Source organism: Heptranchias perlo, chromosome 39 (genome assembly GCF_035084215.1).
Source record: "Heptranchias perlo isolate sHepPer1 chromosome 39, sHepPer1.hap1, whole genome shotgun sequence".
Classification (NCBI taxonomy): domain Eukaryota; kingdom Metazoa; phylum Chordata; class Chondrichthyes; order Hexanchiformes; family Hexanchidae; genus Heptranchias; species Heptranchias perlo.
In genome coordinates this window covers 11448077-11454344 of record NC_090363.1, presented here as the reverse complement: position 1 = coordinate 11454344, position 6268 = coordinate 11448077, and the positions used below count along the sequence as shown (strand labels likewise).

At 44.5% G+C, this 6268-nt stretch overlaps 1 protein-coding gene across 1 annotated transcript in view; it reads left to right on the top strand.

Annotated features, from left to right (window-relative positions):
• The first annotated feature begins 1710 nt into the window (after positions 1-1710).
• phf1 (PHD finger protein 1) overlaps positions 1711-6268 on the top strand; it is a 44129-nt gene continuing 39571 nt past the window's right edge. The window contains exon 1 of the mRNA XM_067974082.1: positions 1711-1887. The gene's annotated coding sequence lies outside the window, so the exon portion shown is untranslated. The remainder of the gene's footprint in view (positions 1888-6268) is intronic.

Here is a 6268-nt window from a genome sequence, read left to right as displayed (position 1 = left end):
AGCCCCGACGATGGCCAACAGAAAAAAGACTTGAGGCCCAAGTGATACTGTGGTTCCCACCAAATTCCTTCATCCACTGTTGTAACAGAGTAATCAGCCAAAGTGTTCGGTTAGCTGAGAGGGTTATGGTTTCCAACTCCAATCCAGTATTTCAGCACACAATGCGTGAGGGCACTTCAGTCTAGTACTGAGGGGGGAAGGGCGCTGTACCAGTGAGCTACTGTCTTTGGGTTGAGACGTTAAACTGAGGTTCTGTCTCTGCCAGCTTAGGTGGGCACGGAAGATCCCCAGGGCACTATTCAAGTAAAAGCAGCGGGAGGCACCTTCACTACACGGTTCGAGATGAAGGCTCACCCCCAACTTCTCAAGGGACATTTGGGTTCAGGCAATAAATGCCAGCCTTGCCAGCGACGCCCGCATCCTGAGAATGAATATATACATGAAAACAAGTTCTCCCAGCGTGCTGACCAACATTCAACCATCACTCATCACCGCCAAAAGAGTCATTTGTCTCAGTTACCGCCTGTGGGATCTTGCTGTGTGCAAACTGGCTGCACTTCAAAAAGTTGTTACGGGGCATCCCGAGGACGTGACAACACAACATACAACATGCAAGTTCTTTATTATAAGCAGGTTAACATCACTGTTTAAAAAAAAAAGCAGAGGTGAATCTAGAAAAGAGAAGGTTGAGGGGTGACCTGATAGAGGTCTTTATGATTATGGAAGGGTTTGATCGGGTAGATATAGAGATGTTTCCACTTGTGGGGGAGTTCAAAACTAGGGGCCATAAATATAAAGCAGTCGCTAATAAAACCAATGGGGAATTCAGGCGAAACTTCTTTCCCCAAAGTGTGGTTACAATGTGGAACTCGCTACCACAGGGAGTAGTTGAGGCGAATAGCATAGATGCCTTTAAGGGGAAGCTAGATAAACACATGAGGGATATTCAGATAGGGTTAGATGGGAGGAGGTTCGTGTGGAGCATAAACACCAGTTGGGCCAAATGGCCTGTTTCTATGCTGTAAAATTCTATGTAATTTAAGCATTCCCACTGTGTTGAGGAAAATATTTTGTTACCCAGCGAGTTGTTATGATCTGGAATGCACTATAGAAGCAGATTCAATAATAACTTTCAAAAGGGAATTGGATAAATACTTGAAAGGGGGAAAAAATTTACCGGGCTATGGGGAAAGAGGGATTAATTGGATAGTTCTTTCAAAGAGCTGGTGCAGGTACAATTGGCCTCCTCCTGTGCTGTGTGATTCTCTGTCATTGGGTCATTTATTGTTTGCTGCGTTGATTTTATTTAACTCGCAGAAATAATCAACCAGGTTTGAGGGGGGAAAAAAGTTACATCAAAGTCTTTTGGTGAGTTATTTAAGCCTCTTAACTACATTATCTTATCTTTCCCTTGCAGGCGAAATTTAAATCCCAGAAAGTTAACTGCACTCTCAGTAACGACGTACAGGGGCGAAATACAGTTCCCATCAAACCTTTATTTTTAAAAAAAAGTATTTTGCAACGCAATTCCTTCTTGAAGTATTTATATGACATGTCTGCATTACATAATACGTCAGCCTGATGCAATACTCTGCGCCCAGGAGACATCAGAATACATTAAGTGGGCTGCACATATATTTATTTATATAATTTCTCTCTCGCTCTCACTTTCCACACACAGATTGAATTTCAATCTCTGGACCGAAATTAGCTGCAGTCCTGCGTCACAGGAAGATGGCGACTGGTGGAGATGTGTGTTGTGTGTTTTTATCTTAGTTGCAGACCTTCTTGTAAAGCAGCCAAGTGCAGAGAGAGAGAGAGAGGGGAGCTGCGACAGAACAGGAGGAGCAGCGGGCCAATATGTCTGTGTATCCCCTCATCTTGCAGGTGAGAGCTTTCAGGCAGTAGGGGAAAGGGTGGGTTATATATATATATATATAGAAAATACCCCAGAATCAAGGCTCTGCGCAATTTTACTTTCTCTCTAACCAGAGAGAGCGAGAGCTCTGCAGCAACATGTTCCTTGTACGTTTCCAACCTCGGGGTTTCTCCCCCCTCCCTCCAAAACGTTCAAGAGTCAGTACTAAATCTTTTTTCACATTGCAACAGTAGCGTTTCTCCTTAAGACTGATCCAGAGGAAAACAATGATTGTGGTGGGTGCGGGGGAAGAGAGAGAGAGAGAGAGAGAGAGGAACCCGCCCCCACCCCAAAATGTGATTGATTTCAGTGAAATCTGCAACGTGAACTTTGTAGCTAATCGAGCACAGACAGACAGACACCAGACAGAAACATTCAATTGCTACATCCGCGAAACGGTAACATTGTATCAACCCCCTCCTTCCCTTACACGAGTGTGTCTGGTCCCCGGATCGATCAGCAAAGGCAAGTACAGACTTGGGATCATGCTGTGCAATTTGCCCCCCCCCCCGCCGTATGTCCTACAGGAGCAAACCTGTTCCCAATTAGTACCCCCCTCTTTCCTCTTTAGCTACGTGTTGTAATAGTAAGGGGGCGGGCGTGGGAAGAGGCCGAGCTTCTGTACAAATCCCCCCCCCCCCCTTCCTGTTTTGTTTTTGTATACAGAAATAAAACAAGGATCAGGATTCATTCAGTCGGGAAGGGGGTGGGGGTGTTGCCAACTCCTCCAGGATTGACCTGGAGCCTCCAGGATTGACCTGGAGCCTCCAGGAATGAAAAAAGATCGATCTCCCAGGACACAAAAAACAGACCAGAGACAGTAATTCATGTTATGGGCGTTAAACAAAACAAAAAATGTTTTTTTTCTTTTGCACACTTTTTTTTGTTTATTAATTTAAAAATATTGGAAGGTGGGGGGGTGTGCAGGAGGGGAAAAAAGGCTGCTTGACAAACAGTCCAGAATTGCCCAGTCGGGTAAAGAAGAGTCTGTTCGCTTTTCAATTGGCCGTGGGAAGGCGGAGCACCGTGAGGATGGACGTGTCGGGTGACCAATGATGGGAGCTGGGGGCGGGGTGGTTGGAGGTCATGTGATGAAAACCTCCTGGAATACCTCCAACCAGAGTTGGCAACCCGTAGAGTCAGCTGGTAACACATAATAAATTTAATAAGGGCTTCAGTGCAAAAAAAACAAATTTATCACATCTTTCTGCTCATCAACACTTGACCTAACATCAGGGGTCGGGGGCATTCACTATAGCAGAGCGTAAGTAACCTAGTGTGTTTAGAGGCGGGCAAGGGGTTAGGATGCCTTTCAATGCCACCCTGTTGTGAATAGCTTTTAAATTGTCCTCTGGCTGCCAGCTTCCGTAAAGCTCTGGTTAGACCCCCATCTGGAGAACTGCATTCAGTTCTGGGCACCTCACCTCAGGAAGGATATATTGGCCTTAGAGGGGTGATACCGGGGCTAAAAGGGTTAAATTATTGTAAACAATTTTACAACACCAAGTTATAGTCCAGCAATTTTATTTTAAATTCACAAGCTTTCGGAGGCTACCCCCTTCCTCAGGTGAACATCGTTCACCTGAGGAAGGGGGTAGCCTCCGAAAGCTTGTGAATTTAAAATAAAATTGCTGGACTATAACTTGGTGTTGTAAAATTGTTTACAATTGTCAACCCCAGTCCATCACCGGCATCTCCACATCATGGTTAAATTATGAGCAGAGGTTGCATATAGACTAGGCTTGTATTCCCTCAAGTTTGGAAGATTAAAGGGTGATCTAATCGAGGTGTTTAAGATGATTAAAGGATTTGATAGGGTGGATAGAGAGAAACTATTTCCTCTGGTGGGGGGCGTCCGGAACGAGAGGGCATAACCTTAAAATTAGAGCCAGGCCGTTCAGGGGTGATGTCAGGAAGCGTTTCTTCACACAAAGGGGAGTGGAAATCTGGAATTCTCTTCCCCCAAAAAGCTGTTTTGGCTGGGGGTCAATTGAAAATGTCAGAATTAAGATGGATAGATTTTTTTTAAGGTAAGGATACTCCCATCTTGAGAACAAGTTTTAAAAAAAAAAGTCATCCTTCTGACAGTGATACTGTGGCGCCCCCATTGGGAGAGAGAGTTTAATTACAGCAAGACAAGTTTACATAGGCAGTTTCCATTATAAATGTATATGCAGGAGTTTATGATGGAAAAAGTTGACAGGAAGTGCACACACGATTATTAATATATGGATATAGATAGATGTCTACTGACACACCATACTTTGAATAGTCTGGCTTTAACTTATCTCTACTATTTAATATTTTATATAGCTTGCTGCCCTCCTTAACCTCGTTCCATTCAGAGCCTCTAATCTTTCTTCAGATCTCATCCCCATTACATTTGGGATCAGTCTTTCTGCAAACAGTTGACTGTCTTGTTAAGGCTCATTTCAACAATAAAGCATCAGGAGATCTTAAGTATCCAATTATCCTAATTCCTTGGAGATAGATAAGTGCAAGAGTGCGTTGATTTAATTGGACATTGAAAACGTCATTGCGATGTTTAATCGTAAATGTCAAGTCTTACTTCAAAGTCACTTAAATTATCTGATGATTTAAATTGCCGAGCATTGAATTCCCACTTTGTTCTATCATTTACAATACTTAATGCAGATTGTTGGCTAATTCAAATTTATTAGCGCAAAAAACGACTGAGTCATCGGGAGTAGACTATATTCATGACTGGTTCTAGTATTAAAAATGAATTAGCATGTCTTTACTATTCTGTTCAGTTATTGGGTGGTATTTTCTGAGGCCCTGCAGCTCTAGAGTGTAGAGGGAGCTTTACTCTGTATCTAACCTGTGCCGTACCTGCCCTGGGAGTGTTTGACTGGACAGTGTAGAGGGAGCTTTACTCTGTATCTAACCCGTGCCGTACCTGCCCTGGGAGTGTTTGATGGGACAGTGTAGCGGGAGCTTTACTCTGTATCTAACCCGTGCTGTACCTGCCTTGGGAGTGTTTGATGTGACAGTGTAGAGGGAGCTTTACTCTGTATCTAACCTGTGCTGTACCTGCCCTGGGAGTGTTTGATGGGACAGTGTAGCGGGAGCTTTACTCTGTATCTAACCCGTGCTGTACCTGCCTTGGGAGTGTTTGATGTGACAGTGTAGAGGGAGCTTTACTCTGTATCTAACCTGTGCTGTACCTGCCCTGGGAGTGTTTGACGGGACAGTGTAGAGGGAGCTTTATTCTGTATCTAACCCGTGCTGTACCTGCCCTGGGAGTGTTTGATGGGACAGTGTCGAGGGAGCTTTACTCTGTATCTAACCCGTGCTGTACCTGTCCTGGGAGTGTTTGATGGGACAGTGTAGAGGGAGCTGAATTGCACCAGCTTCTCCTCACCTCCTTCATTACTTCCCTCCTTGCTACAATCTACAGGCGTTGAGAACCCAGATTGGTTGGCACCTGATGCCTGCTTTTTCACTTAACTTTGTTTTCTACTCTATCCTTTTCCGTGTTCCTTGGCGCGCTCCTGTGGATCTTGATTCCTTGCTCAGATGAAAATCACTCCTATTGTGTAGAATTGCTGACCCGAGTCAGAACTGAGGTCTTTAAGATAATGAAAGGTTTCGATAATGTAGACGTAGAGAAAATGTTTCCACTTGTGTGGGAATCCAAAACTAGAGGCCGTAAATGTAAAATAGTCGCTATTAAATCCAGTAGGGAATTCAGGGGAAACTTCTTTACGCAGAGAGTGATTGGAATGTGGAACTCGCTACCAGAAGGAGTAGTTGAGAGGAACGGCATAGATGCATTCAAGGGGAAGCTAGATAAACACATGAGGGAGAAAGGAATGGAAGGATATGCTGATAGGGTTAGATGAAGTAGGGGGGAGGTTCGTGTGGAGCATAAACACCGGCATAGGTCAGTTGGGTCAAAAGGCCTGTTTCTGTGCTGTAGTTCCGATGTAACTCGATGTTTTCCCATTTCTGCATCTACTAACCGATGATTAACACACAAACCGCCACCTTCTAAATATCGCGACCGATTGACAGCCCCGCGTTTTCAATGGCCGATCGTTCTTGCGCAGAAATGCTGATGGTAGCTTGTTACGGATAGAATTGCTGAATAACTGTTTAAATAGGCCACAGTACAACACCTTTTAAACCCCCCTTCTCTACTGGAGCGCTATGAAATCTTAACCTCGTTGACGCGTGTCCTGAATTGGCTTCAATCAGGACTCCGCCATGCTGGGCCCCACTTTGTACAAAAATCAATCAGAAAGGCTCATGGAATGTTGGCCTTTATCTCGGGGGATGGAATACAAGGTGGTCAAAGTGATGCTTGTACAGAACCTTGGTCAGACC